Here is a 17,836-nt window from a genome sequence, read left to right as displayed (position 1 = left end):
GGGGGGGGGGGGGGGGGGGGGGGGGAGATAATGCGAAGCCTCCGAGATGGCCCTGGGATTTCTAAACACAGAGATTCGATGGGTGTCACCGGGAGATGCGAGACGAGAGACGGGAGACGGGAGACGGGAGGCGTCTGCGGCGTCTCGTATCTCGAGTCAACGAGTCAAAGGAGGAGAATAGGGCGTAAAAGTAACCGCGGAAAATTGGAAACTTTCCACGCGATAAAATCGAGCTTAATTTTCAATAAATTCGCGGGTGGCCGCGGCCGCCGCTCGCGGCTCCCGGCTGGATAATTTATTTGGTAATTATAAAGTTAGCGGCAGCCAGCGGCGAGCACAGTTGTGAATATTCAGACGCGATTACATCTATGATCGCATAAATTATGCGGCCTGCAACCTCGTCGCCTTCTTCCTACTTTTCTTCCTAGTCTCTTCCCTTTCCCCTCCGTCCTGCCTCGACACTTCCGGCTTAACGCCTTACTATATTTTCCGCTCACTTCTGGCTTAATTCGCAATCAGGACGAGCTCCGATCTTCCCATCGGCCCCTCGGGAAAACTTGAAGCTCTTCAAGAAGCTCAGTGCTGATGGAAACGAACGTTCTAGAAGCGATACTGGCAAAGATGGCAAAGATGGCAAAGATGGCGAAGGTGGCGAAGGTGGCGAAGGTGGCGAAGGTGGCGAAGGTGGCCAAGGTGGCCAAGGTGGCGAAGGTGGCGAAGGTGGCGAAGGTGGCCAAGGTAGCAACAGCGCAGCGGGTGATAGTTGGAAAATCGTATGTCACGCCAGCGCTATTTTCCCAGGAAACAGATAGGCGGGTACTCGATCGCGACGAGAACTCAAAAGTGCGGGAGAAGGTGAAGGGGAGTGAAAGAGCGCGGGGGAGGAGGGGATGAGAGCGATCAAAGGCGACCAACTTCGACGATAAATTATTCAATAATTTCGATCTCCCGGCAGACTTATTATGCGACTTTTCAAGTTTTCCTTGGGTGGGAAACCCCTCGGGGGAGTCCAGGTTCGGGACCGGGATATGAAAAATAATCTTTCTGGGATTTATACGTGAGTTTCTTTACCTCTCCTCTTATTTTTCCTTTGGCTTCCATTCCCATTTTCCGAAGTCCTACGAGCCACCAAATTCATGAAACTTCCCTCCGTCATCTTGTTTCCACAGACGCACCCCGACCACTACATACGCATATATATATATATATATGTACACGCAACCCATTCGCCCTCTCACTCTCACTTCTTCCTTCGATGGAGCGAAAATTTATTCCGATCATTAAAATAAAATAATAATAAATCACTCCTATATTTATGCATTGCGATTCAACGTGAGCACCTCTTGCTATTCCTATGATTTTTCGCATCTTTACGCGAATCCTGTTCCCACGATGCGCCGAGGAGTAAATATTGCAGAGGCTTTGGGTAAATTGAGGTGAACCATGGACAAGGGCTCTTCAGGGCAGGACGAATGTCCATGATAAAGCGAGATGAGTCTAGGCGAACCCGAAGAAAGATAAGCAAGCGCCCAGGAGGTTCCACGACTCGTTGTCGTCGGCGTCGGCGTCGGCGTCGCGGTGGTCGCAGTCGTGATTGCCTCCCGGGGAATGAGCGACGTGGAAACGACAAGTCGGCGGCAGTCGAGGCGCACGAAATGCGAAAAGGCACGTACGGTTTATTGTTACGGACTGGCGTCGATAAATAATTGATATGTTATAAAACCTAGGCAGCCGACTGAGAGAGAAAGAGAGAGAGAGAGAGAGAGAGAGAGGAGAAGCTGGGATTTGATATGGGGGTTGGTGCGCCTGCGGGTGGAAGAGATGCCAGCGTGGTACAGGCTACGGGTAAGAGGATTCTAGATACGTTTCCCGGCTATGGGGTGCGGAGGTGAGCTTTGGTTTCCCTGAGGGCTATTTAGCGCATCTGCCTCCACTAGTCGGGGGGTGCTCTGGGGTGGCTTGATGGAAATGGGATGGCGATGGGGGATAGTGTTCCGGTGCTGCTGGTCCTGGATCCCAGTGGAACCGCGAGGCCAGAGGAGCCACCTACTACGTGACCAACAAGCGTCCGCCTGCAGCAATCGTTTAGTTTCCATCGTGGCTTTAAATTCGTTTGCTAATTTAACGTGGAACGTCGGGACGTCGGGACGTCGGGACGTCGCCTGGCTTATCCCGAAAACCACGGTACGGCTCTCTCCTCTTATCCGCTTTAATCATGGACCAGCCTAAGACTTAACCCTGCTTCATTTGCCGGAGTCTTTGCAGCAGCCATAGGATTCCCAGGACCGATCGCAGGGATTTGGGTTAAGAGTCCTGCGAGTCGCACAGCCTTGTAATGACAAAGATGCTGTCGATTTGCATCGATTGAAAAAACACGCGCGTGTCTTTCGATCGATCCGAGTGAAATCAGCCGGAATCGAGCGAAGCGAACGAGGAACGTGTTAAGCCTTTCCCCTCTCTCGTTTAGCATCCCTCTGCGGATGTTCCTGAAAACTTGAAATTATACGATTCAGCTTTACGTCTAAGTAGTTTTGAGAGGACTGACGTCGAGTGAACTTGCGCAACGTAATATAACGCAACGTAACGCAACGTAACGCTAGGTAACTAAGCGTACGTAGGCGAGCACCCGGCAAATATTGAAACTCTGCGCAGCGACCTGCCTGCCTGCCTGCCTGCCTGCCTGCCTGGATGCCTGGATGCCTCACCAGGCCTCTGGCGTGCCACCACCAAACTCGAGCCTATATTTCGTTGAATTTCGTAATGTACGGCATCCCCTTCAGCCTCCCCCTCGTCCTCCCCGTAACCGTAGTGCCTAGTCCCGATTTAGACTGCCATTTGTCACTCTCCAGCTGGTATTGTTTTACTCGTATTTCCTGGCTCATTCCCTTTGGAATCGTTGATCGAGCAGTCTCCTGAAAAATCGGTCGGTCGCACGCATTGCTGGAATGAATATCTTTGACCCTCCTTCCTATTCAAGCGGACGTACCAAAGTGTCGATCTATTCGTTAAAACGAGCCCAACGAATTCCTGCTGTAGCTTCCTCGCGAGACAGAAGCCACTAATACTTTTTGAATTGTCTGTCCAGTCATCTCGTTCCTCTCCCTCTGAAGGCGACTGATGGCGGCGGTGCACTTGGTCAAGACTGGCTGGAAGATTAGTGGTGCCGGTGGTGCTGCTGGTGCTGCTGGTGCTTCTACATCAGACCGTGGTAAGCTCGCGTGGCGGCTAAGCAAATACGTAGCGCTTTAACCCTTTAACCTTTGGGGATGTAGCGCGGCAGGGGTCGAAATTAACCGGTTGAACGTATCGCGTAGCTGTTCGGCTTAATTTACGGATGGGCTTAAAAAGGGAGGGCAGGGGGGGAGATGGCGGAAAGGTGAAAAGGAGGAAAAGGTGGTGAACCTGCTAAAGCTTCCAGACCTCCAAAACGTTGGGTAGCCTGCGCCAAAGCTACGACAGGCTGGTGGAGGAAGTAGGTGAAAGGGGCTGAAAGGGGCTGAAAGGGGGTCAAAGGAGGTGGAAGCAGGTGAGGCTGAAGGGAGAAGCGCCAAATTCCCAGTAAGAGAGTAGAAGCTGGGACGAAATAGTCTGAATAATTGAGCTTCAATTATTTCGCCGGCCATAATTGAGAGTGGATGCTGCTGTTCTTGCCGACGGGGCTGCCTGGTTATGGCTGGTGTTCATGCTAAATTAACTATTAACAATTAATGCTTGGGGAAGGGTTGCGCGGCGTGACGGAATTGTTAAGTAATCGGAGCCCGTTGAATCCTTCCTGCTGTTAATTGTTAATCTCGACTCGACATTGGTGCGTCGGGTCGCCGGGTCGGCGGGTCGGCGGGTCGTCGAGAGACGTCAGGCATCTGCAGTGACCTGGCCTTTTGTTCGCTTGCAACGGAAGTTCTAGGCGCCCAAGAGAATACGATAGGGTGCTGCCATTGTCACAGTGGCTTGAGGCCGAGGATGCGCACGGTGCATTATCTTTGGACGTCGACAGTGGGGGTGCAGCCGACGGAGACGTCGACGTGCCGACGGACAGACGGACGACGCCTCGAAGCTCCTGCTGAAGGCGAGAAGAAGTTTGGTTCCACGGGCGCTCTCTGTGGGCCACGTGACGAATCGGGCGGAACATCGGTAACACAGGAACCGTGCGTACCTATCGATCCTGCTGCAACGGCAAAAGGGTTGGCTGAGCCGAAAGACGCAGGGCCGGCTTTTAACATTTTTTTTTCTCCGGGCTTTTGCGGAAGCCACGCGTAAACAAGAAGGGTGCACGAATTGCCGGGAACTCAAAAATGGAACAACAAGCGCATCCGTCGGCCATTATTCTTCGGAGGGTGAGTTCTGCGATGGGGGCGGGATCCCGGTGTCGCGCTTCTCCACAACTACCCTTAAAATAGAACGAATGTTCCATTCTATTCCGCCTTCCATTTTCCATTTTCCATTTTCCATTTTCCATTTTACGGTCCTCATTTCCATTTGGTTGCGGGCCAGTTAAAATTTCAAGTCCTTCATAGAAAACGTTCGGAAGATGCAACTGCGCGTGCCGAGCGTAATGCTGGCTGCTGTGGTGATAAAGGTATATCGTCCACCCCGTCCACCCCGTCCCTCCTCTAATCCCTATCAATACCAATGACGACGCACCCTTCTTCCAGTTCGCCAGTTCCCGCCCTGCAGCAATTGCACAATCGCATGGCTCCAGGTGAAATCATCGCCTGTGCGGCTGGACGAAATACCTGGCCCTCGCGAAGTATAAATCTATAAATCTATAAATCTTCCCTTCGACCCTTCGGATTTTCGTTCGCTCGTTAGGGCCAAGAGAAACCTGGTCGCCCCATGTTACCGGGTCGAGAAAGAATACTCGAAGGCTGCCCTCTATCCCTTCGGGGTTACGTCCCGGGCTGACCAGCGGGGATTTAAAGAAAGTTGAGGTAGATGGAAAGCCGGGAAGTGTAAAGGGCAGAAGGTCGGGGAGGGTACGTCTCTCCCTTATTGAATCTCGGACCTAACGAGGAGTCGAGACAGTCGAGGCGCCTCAGCCTCCCACTTTCCTACAAACGTATCCGGTTACTCGTTAGTGCTGTTATTTGAACGCCATATTCAAGATTTATACGATTAAGCAGATTTCCTCTCTTACGATCCCCAGCGTCTTCTTATTTTTTCCCTCGTCTCGGTCACTGGGAGCAATTTCAAGTACATCCCCAACCGCGTACTTGGCTTGGTGCGACTCTGGTGCAATGAAACTCGAGTTTGAATTCTCCTTGGATTCCGTCGAGGCATAAATGTCCGCAGGAGAGAACGAGCAAAGGAAAGACTCGGAGCGTATTAAGAAGGAGGAAGGAAAAGTGTTGGGCCACTTGAATTCTACCGAGTTGGTGGCGACTGGCAAAGCCCCGGAGTGGAAAGCGATGGCAAACGAGGGTGGTCTCATAAAAATGTAATTAGCTTCATACAAGATGAAAGGTAGGCCAAATCGCGAGAGGGGAGGCGAGGGAAGGGCCGAGATGATGGAAGAAATTAAGGCAGCTTCGAAGATGACTCTGTTTCTCCGTGGGTGGCGGAGGTGGCGGAGGTGGCGGAGGCGGCGGAGGTGGCGGAGGCGCTGCTGCCACTGTTGGTTCTGCTGGTTCTGCTGGTTACTCTGTAAAGTAAAGTAAAGCTTCCCTTCTCCAGCTTCACGCTCCTCGAGCAGGCTGCCACGTTGCCAGTGTGCACGTAGCAGGGCCAGCCTCTTCCCCATCGACCATCAGTCGCACCGCCGTTCCTCGAATGATTCTTACTTTACTGGAGTTTCGAGGTCGTCCAAGTTCTTCCAAGAATAGGCCGGTCCAATTTCTGGATATCGGTGGTGTCGACCCCCGTTGACGAAGGTCTACCTCCTGGAGGCCTCGGGCGACGCCCGATCGACGCCCGATCGACGCCCGATCGACGCGACGTTCGACCCTGTCGCGCACATACGCCTCTTGGGTCGAGAAGGGTCCAGGGTGGATCAAGCGATTCTCGAAAGCACCGGAGGGACTGCAGGCGTCCTGGCGGTACCTAGCTATCTACCAAGGCTGGTCGTGCAGAGGACTGCGGGGAGGTCGGGAGGTCACCGCGACTGCGTTTGTTTTGCACCGGAACAAAGGGATCTCGGATGACAAATGCTAGGGATGCGAGCGTCACCGGATCCTCCACTGCGACCTTAAAAAAATAACTTTGCGCACTACCCCTATTAGCTTCTGTCCGACGACTGCGCGTCCTCGTGCTCTCTGGCTTTTTGAAGGTGGAGGAGATCAAAGAGACACGAGACAAGAGTATGACAAGTCCAGGGACATCGCTCGAAAAGATGAAATCTCAACGAATTTCGACGTCCTGATTCTCGACGGGAGAATAGCTATGGATGATGGATTAACAAGCGAGGAGCAACTTCGGCTGAGGAGTAAATTAATTTTCATTCATTAGTCGCAGACGGTAGTGGCGTGAAAGGTCCAGAGGGGAAAAGCCTCGAGACAGCCGAGAGGTTAGACTGGCAGTTTCGGTGGGAGTGGCTGGGAATCAGGATGAGGATAGGAAGCCTATGAATTAGTATCAGTTTCTAGTCCCCGACGACTCTTGCCAAGCGAGTGCCGCCCGCAGTGCAGATCCGTCCCTGATCTCGAACATCGAATTTCCTCGTTCGGGGAGTTCCTCCTCCTTTCCAGCGGTCATAGGGCAACGTAGCATCTGGCGTCACGGCGCACGGACGCCCCGATCTCCTTAGCCGACATATCTATACTTGCCCAAGTCCTCCGGTTTTCTCGGCTTCCTTTAGTTCGAAATCGGTCGCAATCTTGTAGTTCCTTCGGTACTTTTGCCATTTCTTCAACTAGTTGTACAGTTTCACTTCTTCTTCTTCTTGGTCCATGTCCCAAAGTCCTACTCTGCATTTGGCCTGGTGAATTCACCAAAGAGTTCTGCGGGTTAAAAACCATTCGAGTCACGTCCACCCAGCTTCCCAGTCATGTTCCATAAATTATCGTTACGTTCCATTGACATTTATTACTATTATTATTGCCGTAAGATATTTGAGGGACGCCCGGAGTACCTCTGACCTATCCGGTCCGCTTCATCCAGTTCTCTGTCTTGTTCTGTCTCCCTTTATCCCCTTCCGTCCCCTTATAACCACAACCATCCCCCATTGCACCCTTTCTATCTTCTACGAGCGCCTTCCTTGCTGTGCGGCCCTGGAGCCTACCCCGCGGCACCCCCTCTAGCCTGACACCCATTCTGATTTCACGATACACTTTGCCACGATTATCCTTGTGTGACGTGCCATGCGAATCTCTCCACCTGCACTGTGTCGCTCCGCCTCCATTCAGGGATTCTCGACTATTGTTCCATTTCTATTTTGATAGGCGAAACTGGAAGAGATGGCAGGCGAAAAATGACAAGCTTAGATTCTGGATTCTGCGTGATCTCTGATCTCGTGAAATCCCTCGCTGAGCCGGGATATCTCTGCGTCGGGTCGAGCCGCTGGCTCTTGAAATTCAATTGGAAAGTTTTCGGGGTATCGGAGAGAGCGTAAAATTTCCGGAAGTTCCTTAGGTCAGAGGTCAATGCTGATTGGCAGGCATTGAAATCGAAAGCAGTTCCCTGCGTTAAACCCATTTCAAGAGGAACGGAGGGTTAATGGGGATGGATAACGAGAAATACTAAAGTTCGTTTCATTTCTCAATGAAAGTGCCCCGTTGACGGTATTATGGGGTGGTGGGAGGGTGGAGGACCGACGCGTGCACCCCACAGGCCTACCTGTTCCACTCTGTCCTTTCGCGTCCTTTCGCGTCCTTTCGCGCGTCCTTTTGCGTCCTTTTGCGCCCTTCGGCACCCTCGAAGATCCTCAGTTGAATGATAACGACGGAATATTAACTGAATTAGCGGCGACATAAAGCCCTCTCGCGGTTTAATCCCAACCACTTGGTGGATCAATGAATGTACAGGGATCCTAACTACCCCTATTTCCATCTCTGCGTCTCGACGTCTCAGGGTTCTTTCACGAAATACCGACAGCGCGAAGTCGCTTGGTTAGAAAATAAGGAGCCTCGCAAGATCGAGTCCAATTAAGGAAAAATGTGGGGCTCTTCCGCGGAAGGAGGAAATGGGCCTCGAAGAATGGCCCTGAGTTCCGGGGAGCAGGCCTGGCAACAGAGGAGCGTGCGTCAGGGCAGGAGAGTCAATGCGTAAACGCCTGTATGCGCTTCGTCTCTCGAATACAGCAAATTGTGCAAAACGATTAGATTGACTCTTCCTTGTGCACGTACGTAGATGTTCCTGCGGCGGTCGATTCAAGTTCGTTCGCGCCCATTCAAAGGATCCCCCCCCGTCCACCCTCTCTCTCTCTCTCTCCTCTATTAACTTTTCCTCTTCTCTTCTCTCCTCCGCTCCTTTCACCCTGATAGTCGGCGCGTATCATTTTGATACACATAATATTGGAATGATATGCGAGGCACAAACAGGAGCTAACGAAGCCACGATCAGGCGATAGGCCCACCCTCACCCGCCTCTCGCCACATTCTGGATTCTCTCTCTCTCTCTCTCTCTCTCTCTCTCTCTCTCTCTCTCTCTCGCTACCACGGGCCACGGGTACAACGAAATCGTCATTGCGAATTCCGCATGTTCTCCGGCCGTCGCCTATTCCGGTTGCGTTCCATTTATGAATACGTAACGAAGTCCCGAGGAAAGTCGAGCGGACACTGACCAATCACCATTTTTTCTACCTTGGACTCCCCTCCCCCTCCCCCCCTCCCCTTCAATTCTAAAGCCTACTTCCGTTCCGCAAAACTCGAGTGTCTCCGGCAATCTCGACCTCGTTCCTAGCTAACCCACTTGAAGAAATCGATCCGTCTTATGGTTTGTCCGCTCTTGCATTATTGCGTAGTGCTTCGTGAGCTGGTTAATTCAGGAGGAAGGAGCAGGCTCGTCCGCGCGGAGGTTGGAATTTTAGTAACGTGGCTGCGTCCCACAAGCGACACCGGAGGGTCATCCAGGTGCGATCGATAGCGTGCAATAGAGGCAGGTATCGGGCATCGTCGGGCCAGCGTGCGTGAAAGAGGGAGATACGCCATATGAAATTTCTCACTGACGAATGAAAATATACTATTGATAACTGCACATGAGCGCTTCCCATCTAATCATTTTACGTGCAATAGATTCGAATGGCCTTTAACAAATTTCCAATATTGTAGATTTCCCTTAACCACGCAATTCCACGTTGCTTGGAAACTCGAGCCCGTTTCACGCAACTGAAGATTGAAATTTCGATTTTGCACTAAGCGCATCCTCGCACTCTGTTTATTTAATAACTTCTCCTGCACTCCTCCGCGTGTCTCCGGGTCTCCCATCGGTGCGATCGAACCCGCACGAATCGCCAGCAAGCGCACGCGGTATTAAATATATCCGTATTTTTTCAAAGGATCACGCAACCAGCCGTACCCGCACGACGAAAGCCTGGATTTAGTTTTGATGAGTTCCGCCGCCCTCTCCCTAGCCCCCCTCGCCCCCCCTCGCCCCCGGTAGCTTTCTTTTTTCTACTTTCCCTCTACCTTCCTCGGTCCGTCCCTCTTGCGGGCTCAGGAAAAAAATCCGCTGTTCAATCGGGCTCATTGAATACCAATGTAAACGTTCCTCCGCCGGAGAACACAGCAGCGTCGATAGGGATCAAGAGGCGGAATAGGGTAGAATCTTCGAGAGGGATGGTTATTGGGATTTTATATTCTTGCATTCTGCCCCTTTGGTCCCATAGATATTGTGTTACGGGAGCCCCCAATTTCCATCGACTGTTTCGCTCAACAGGCACGAACCCCTTTACGGGGGAAACAGCAGGGGCCAGCAGAGCCTGAAGAGGCCACAAGAGGAGAAGCGGGGAAAGCGCAGGTGAGGCTGAAACTCCAAAGAAAAACTGTACTTGCTTGCGGGATTCGCGATCAACATTGAGCAGGAAGCACGAAGAATGTAAGGAAGCCCGAGTGACGACTTAATGAAACACCCTCATTCTTCCGTACGCGTACCTGGGGGTTGTTTCCTGAACCGCGCGCGCCGGCGGGGGGTGGAGGGGAGGCCTCGGGAGAACAGGAAGAAAAAGAAGGAGAAACAGAAGGTGGTGGTTGGTTAAAGGTAAAAGGAGAAAAACAATGAGGGTGGAAATCTGCATGCATCCACGTAGAAAGCACCCTCTTACGATTCTCAGGGCTAACAATCATGCTAAGTGGGACCACCCGAGGTTTCTTTGTACGTCTCGAACGCAGGTCTCCAACTCTCCCAGGTGTTTAGACTCTTTGGTAAACACACGCTGAAGGGCTGCAAGAGAAAAGAGAAAAGAAAGTAAGAGAAAAATACGGAAAGCCCTCTATGGTCCCTCTAAAGACGGGAAGCAGGGCGAGGAGGAAGGAAGGGAGAAGGAAGAATCGCTGTACGGCTACAGCGGTGGCAGCGTGGAGATCTTTTAGAAGAATCTGATATACCCGCAGAGATTTTCTGGGTTCTTTTGTTTTTCTTTTTATTACGGCCGGAACGGTGCTCGGAGTTTTCGAGCCGCACGGAATTGAGAGACTCGGGTGCGCGCAAAGGGATTCCGAATGAAACCTAACGGAGCTTCCTTCGCGCTTACGCTTGCGTTACGCAGCCATTACGCAACCCTGAAGTCCAAATTGACGCTGGGCCAGGATACTGTACTTCTATGAGTAGGCGCAGGATAGGAGATAGGTGCAGCAGGAGGACGGAACGGGATATCCGAAGAACCCTGGAACCCGCTGCGGAGTCTCGAGGCGATAGTCGGTCGCTCAGTCTCGTAGGATGTCGATTTAAAATTCTAATGTCGGGAACTTTGTTCTCCCGACGTGGAACCGGCTCGCTGGCTGGTTCGGTGCGGTTGCGCTCACTGATAAGACCATGCATTCAGCGAGGGGTAAGAAAGAATGACGCTTCGAGAACGACTCGGGGCACTTGGAGCACGGGATGCACCTCAGGGTAGCGTCGGAGCAGGGTGCATCCAGCCGATCGGACCAACCCTTTCCAAGTCAAAGGTTTATGAAATGGCGGCGAGCCTCAAATTTCATGCAAACTCGATTCCACCTCGTGGAAAAATTGCGGGGCCTCGGGACTTTGTGCGATGCGAGGCCGCGCAGGTTTAAACTCTTCCTCTTGGCAGCCTCGCCTCAATCTCCCCGTTGCCCCGTTGCCCCTTTGGCCATTTACCATACCAACAGAGATCTATGTTAACGACATGACGAATCGCAGATCGCGTCGAGTCACGAGGTAGCCTCTCCAAGGAATACGTCTTTGACGTATCTCCTGCTCTCTCTCTTACTTTGTCATTCTCACACCGCCACGTATCCCCTCGGCCTCTCTTCATTTCCCAACTGGAATTCCTCCCAGGAATAAAGGAGGGACTGACTCTGGATTAGCAGATTCTGGAAGAATCAATGCCCGTCGGCCACGCCAATTTTATGGGCTCCATCGAGCATAACGGATTTCTCCAAGCTCCGCCCGATACTTCGGGATACTAAATAAAAGGACTTCATCGGTATTCAGGAGAGTTGGACCTTCGGAATGGCGTCCTTTACCTATGTTATTCGAATCGAGTCGAGTCGCTGACTTACGATGACAACTTTCTCCTCGTAACACTGGCTTTCAGAAAAGTTCATGAAAACTCACATTGTCCTTCGTGGAAGACCAGTGAGCCATCTCCGAGGCAGATTCTCTTAAAAATTTCACCAAATCTTCTTAGGATTTCTCAAGGTTGCGCAACGCGACGCCACGCGGATGATCGACGCTGGCTTAAAGGCGCTTTTATCGCTGAAAGCTCGGTGTGAGTGCCAGCCTAAGCTGCTTAACCATTCGGCAGTTCCTCGACGTCCGAGAAAGTCGGCCCTATTTATCTATTATTTATCCACTGGTTCGACTTGTTTCCCCTTTCGCCAACCAGTCGCCTCATGAGGAACGGCCTTTACTCTTCTTCCAAAGGATGTACCATTTAACCCGTGTGCATGCACCCATTAGACGGCGACCTGATCTGGCAGAGGTCACTGGCGAAGCCCCTTAATTCCTCGAGTCGATAATGTTCGGCAGCAAGTCCCCCCTACAAGTCTCCCCAATCGCCAGTCTTCCACCCCCTCCTTCACCAGGGGCCATTGGCGCCTATCGCGGGCCACTTTTCCTCGGCGAGCTTTTGCAGAACGACCGAAGGCCAAAAAGTTGCGACGACCCGTAAAAACTTGCCAGTCCAAAGACAAAAGGATGGACGCTTCGGGCTCGGGGCGTCCCTGTCTGTTCGCTGGTACACTCCGCGCACTCCGCGCCTCCCTGTCTCCCTGTCTCCCCCTATCTCAACCCCTTCCCGTTGAAACGGACAGTTTTAGTCAATGTGCGCCAGCAAGAAACCCGAGCGAGTGAATCTAATTGGTCCGAATCCTTCCTATCTCAACTCGCAATTCTACTTTCTCACTCGCTATCGCCGAGAATATAAATTCGCTCTTTTTTATTTTTCCTGCCGTCGCAGACAATTCTCTTTTACAGCCTCTTACACTTCTTTGACCCATAACCTCTGCGGCGCCTCGCGACGTCTTCGTCATATTCGCCCGACGCAGCCACAACGAGCGTCACGCGGCGCCTTGACTCTGCACCGTGAATATCTACTTGTCAAACCGTTCGGCCTAGTCCTGTTGGTCCTGCTGGTCCTGCTGGTCCTGGATAAGGCGTCGCGTGCCGCGCGGTCACGCGGAAGCAATTCGGCTTTGGATCTGTCCTGCTGCCCCGAGAGTTCCTTTGGTCGACCGCGGGCTATTGCCATGCCATGCTATTTTCTCTTGTGCCTTATGCTAATTTTCAAGATTTTCAAAATGTGCGATTTATGACAGTGGGAATAAGATGGTTACGAATAGAAAGGTTTTCTTTCGCTGAAGATCAGCCTGGAAAATAAATGTTTTTTTGCTTTTTCATTTTAAGAGATATACCCACTACAAGAGAATACACATAGATGTTAGTGAGGCTGGTTGAAAAAGCAAGGATAACAGAGGGTGGGAAGAAAGAAGAAATTGCGAATCGCGCATCGCAGGGCGGCTGAAGCGTCAGGCGTGAAGCGTAAAGCACATCGTAAAGAGAAGGAAAACCGAGTGTCAGGAGGCAGTGGCGGATTTTCTTTTTCTTTTTATTTTTATTTTTTTATTTTTTATTTTGCCCTGCACACGTCACACATCACAGGCCGCAGACTCCGGTTCACGTCTCACGATTCCTCCTCATTCATTTTTCTCTCCCTGTTCTCCTCCAGAGTCTCTTTAATATTTCGCCAAGCCTTCGTCGCGGGATCAATACAGGAGTACCACATATTTGCGAGTGTCGGCTCGATTACCGAAAGAAGATAAAGAAGGCAAAGCAAAAGTCCGAAGCGTCGGGGGAAGCCTGGAAGACGGTTCGTTAGGGGTCAGGGACTCGGATGGGGGCAAGCATGGTTAAGGGTAGACAGGGAAAGGAACTGAGTTTATTTAAGGGGACAGTGAGTCTAAGCTAATAAGGAAGGGAGAGAGAGAGAGAGAGAGAGGTGCGAGGTAAAGGAGAAGAACTTGGATGGATCTTATCGTAGCCTCCATTCGTCCCAGGAGTGGCGCCATTGTCTCGAGAATCACTAATTCGAGGCTCGCGTGACGAATTAGCCTTCCCTTAGTAGGCGTCTTGTTGATTATCACAAGAAGCCCGATAAATCGAGTCCTGCTACAAGCAAGTTCGCCATCGCGTTCCAGTCGCAAGAGGAGAACTCAGAATCGAATGGTTCGCAGACCTCGAAACGTCTTTATAGGTATACGTGGATAACGCGTGGAACCTGGAAGGCACGTAGCCTGACGTGGAGCCTTCGGGAAACGTGATTTCGACGATTAGATTTGGCTCAATTATCCGACGGGGATCTTGAAACAATTTTAGGACCCGAATAAAACTCAAAGCCAGATTGCGCACCCATACGGACTTGTCCGGCTACGTGAACGTATACACGGACAAGACGCGCAAGGCTGGCCGAACCAAACCGGCAATTTCGAAGGAGGCGTCGCGCTTCGTTCCTCGAGCCTCGACGCCAAACGCGTCATGAGCGTCGCCAATGAATCTGCGAGTCTCGGACGTCTTCGAAGAGGCTGTTTACCGGACAAGTCGAACTTTGAAGCAGGACCGACGCTGAGCGTAAATCAAGCGTTTCAAACCGGCCACCTGTGGCGTCGCAGTTCGGCATCGGGAAGTCGGCCCGAATACGTCCACGTTTCTCCTTCGACGTAAGTAGGAAAATCCAATGCATCCGGGGGGAGTTCGCGGAGCGCCGACAGGAAGTTCTGCGTCCTTTCGCCCAGTCGCCCAGTCGCCGGTCCACCGGTCTACCGGGAGGTTGTTCCCAAGGCGTCTCTTTGACGTCCTCGGAGGATGGAGGACCAGGGCATCTCCGTTAAGGGATTCCTCGAGCGTCCGTTCGAATGACGAGCGGCAGCCAGCCGGAAAATAAACCCTGCTCGCCGGCTCCTTCCGTCTTCTCTACTTGGAGCTCAGCTTGTCCTCCATGATCCCTGGAAACACTTGGATCCTTCATCTTGAGTTGATCAGCATCCCGGCTGCGCGTTGCGTCCAAGAGGATACCTGGAGAAAGGCGACAAGACACGGTGAAACGCCACCGAGTTTGTCCTGGTTGAGAAACAAGGGATGAAAGGATGCGAAGGGGTTGGCGCGTTACCCAAGACGTAAACGGACCGTGAACGAGAATCGTTACTAATTAAAATTAACGAGGACACATTTCTAATTATTAATAGGGGTAATCCCTTCTACCGATTTCCCAAGAGGAGAGAGAGAGAGAGAGAGAGAGAGAAAAGGTGAGTCCACAACGCTGCTAGGAGGAATCGGCGAAATATCCTTGTGACGTCCCGGGATAGCGACGCTCCCCACCCGTCCCTAGATCTACTAATTAAACCAATTAATTACATGAAAATCATTTTCCTTTCAGAAGCGCTGACGAGCATTGTTCACTTTTTGCTTTGAAATTAGTCAGGACTCGCGCAAGCAAGGAGGAGCGTCGTGAGGAGGCAGAAGAGAAGGAGCAGAAAGGGAAGAAGCTGAATGTGATTCGGTGGTGGGAGCTAGGACGAGAGAGAGAGAGAGAGAGAGAGAGAGTGAGTGAATGCCTGGCCCTGCAGCCCCGAGAGGACTTAAGCTTCTTCATTGTTCCGTTGTCTGCAATTTTTTAACTAATTGATGCGGCTTTGTTTGCGAACGGGAAAACGCCTTGGAAGGAACGTCATAATTGCGGAGCATTTATCGTCTTGCCTTTGGCGTCCTGCTGTCTGACGATTCCCGTTTAGCGTGAGTGAATTTGCTTTGATGAAATCTCTGTTTCGCCTTGTCGAGTGTCCTGCGAGTGTCCTGCCTAACGAGCGAGCAGGTAGTTGAGTCAGGAACCTTGAAGATAGCGGTTGCCTCTAATAACATTGCCTCCCTCCGGCCCCCCTCCGGCCCCCCTCCGGCCCCCCTCCGGCACGTCTCACCGATCACCTGACCCGCGCTGCGGCTAATGACGTCATTACGTCAAACTAATAGCCGAGCCCTAACAGGCTTTTGGCTCCTAAGGGAAGGAAACCAAATACTCCAGCCTCACTGCCATCTCTTAGCAGTCTCGGCAAATCCCTCGTTCATTGTCGCTTCGTGCATCGGACACAATCGGCTTCGATCGGGCACAATCGGGCACAATCGCACATTCCCGTAAGCATGGTGATTTACAGAAAAATTTCATCCCTCCGTATCCTCTACTCGCCGTTCACTCAGGGGATGTTGCTCGTTCGTTCGCGCGCGCGAGGGGCGACCGGCGGGAAAATTTCACTTTGGGAAATGGCCACGGTTTCCCCTGGGATTGATACCCGATGGCCAAGAGACTTGTTTCTCTTCCTCTTTACCGCACTCTCTCTCTCTCTCTCTCTCTCTCTCACACACACCCACTCTCGAGTTTTTCGCCAATCTTCTCGACAGTTCTTTTAGGTTACGGTCACCCGGTACGGACATCCACACTGGTGTCCATAGGGACTTACCTAGATACAGGAAAATGTCCACCTTGGCGTCCATATACAGTTTCGATAAAACGATAAAACGATTCGATCATTCCACTAGGGATATCTGGCTGAGTTTGATAAAAGTCAGGAAATCCAAATCCGAGCACAAAATTGTATTACGGTATATCTTGGACTTTGACAGAAATTCCAATTGCATTTAAATTCGTCCGAGCGATTCATTCGTCTAATAGAGACACGCGGCGCATTATATTGCTTCACGTCCCTTTTGCCCCTCGTCCAAGGAACTAAAGTAAGGAGGGACCATCTGCGAGGACGCTGCATACGCGCGCAAAGGCGCCTTTAAGCTCTTTAAGGCGCCGAGTGAACGTGGAGCTGTGCCCCTTCGACGCAGCCTCCTCGCTGAAAGGGCTGCTTCGAACACAAACAGTACATCATTATATGGGGGAGTAGATTCACGGCTGATCGCCTGCCGAAAGCTGGGGGGTGGGGGGGTGCAAGGTTCGCTGAGCATCGAAAGAAACCTCCTGGAAAGCTCCTTGAAAGCTCCTCGAAAGACTTTCTTCTTCCGCTGGCGCAGCGTCGGTCATTACCTGCTCGCACCAGGACCACGCCCGGTCGAAGCTCCTCCATTCCGTCGCTTCCCCGTTTCATCCTTTATCCCTTTCGCCCGTCCTTCTTCTCCGTGTCTTCGTTGATTCAAGTATCAGAGCCCTACAGCTGGCCGTACGGAATTAATTTGTAAAACGTGTCAGTCGTCTTTCTTCGAACCGTCGCCAGAGCCTGGAACGCCTGGAACGCCTGGAGCGCCTGGAGCAACGATGGTTCCTTCTCTGCGTGCCACTCTGCATAAGGTATAACCTGCTAATGGCATCGGTGCCCATGGTCTTTGAACTGGGGAGATTCAATTATTTTATGGGCTCCCCCCTTCCTCCCTCCCCCCCTTCACTCTCCGAGGGCTCTTCGCCCGTTCGCCGGTCACACTGTACTGCAGCAGCAGCACTTAAGCAGCAAGAGGGTTAGTGCTAAGTGTCCAAGTTTCAGTGGGAGGCTGGACGAGGGTGGTCTTTAACCCCTTGGTCCTTCGTCCATCCAGAGTTTCGCGCAATTTTCAAGACATCAATAGGAACCCTCAAGGACTCGTTGGAATTTTCCTCTCGCCTTTTCCAATGGCTTTTTCTTTTTTTTCTTCTTTTTTTTTTTCTTTTTTAGGGGAAAAAGCTATTCCCGCATACTCTCTACGATGCTATGCGAAGGGTGTATCGAAAACCCAGGAAATCAATAAAGAATGGAATAGGGCATGAGACCGCGTCCTTCGGAAAGTCCTTCGATATCGGCCGGCTCAACTTTTACAAATGAGGAGAGACTGGGTTCTATGGGACCTCTACCGGAAGTGCTTCGCATTCCTAGGAAAAATGTTTGTAGCCAGTGCGAATGGAAATGAATGGCGAAGGGTGGAGGAAGGTGGAGGAGCATCGGGAGGGTGTAAATCCGAGGGCTGTTATGGGGAAGAGAGACGAGGAGAACCGAGAACAAAGCCTGTAGGTGGACTCGCGGTCATTTTGTAGTGCTCCTGAGCTCCGGGCAAGTTCAACCCCCGACGGACCATCGAAACTTGCTTCGTCCGGGAACTCACAGGGCCCATTCATCCCTCAGTCAGCCTTAACCACCCCGGGACGGCCGTCGGCAACAGGAAACTTGGAGCTTCGACTTCTCATCGTCGAAACTTTGACTCGCCAAAGTTCCGTTTCAGCCTGCACGACGGATCTGACGCTTTGCTCTATGTTCTTCGGTCTTTG

The sequence above is a fragment of the Cephus cinctus genome, unplaced genomic scaffold (genome assembly GCF_000341935.2).
Source record: "Cephus cinctus unplaced genomic scaffold, Ccin1 Ccin1_scaffold0670, whole genome shotgun sequence".
Classification (NCBI taxonomy): domain Eukaryota; kingdom Metazoa; phylum Arthropoda; class Insecta; order Hymenoptera; family Cephidae; genus Cephus; species Cephus cinctus.
Note: the sequence above shows the minus strand (reverse complement) of the source record.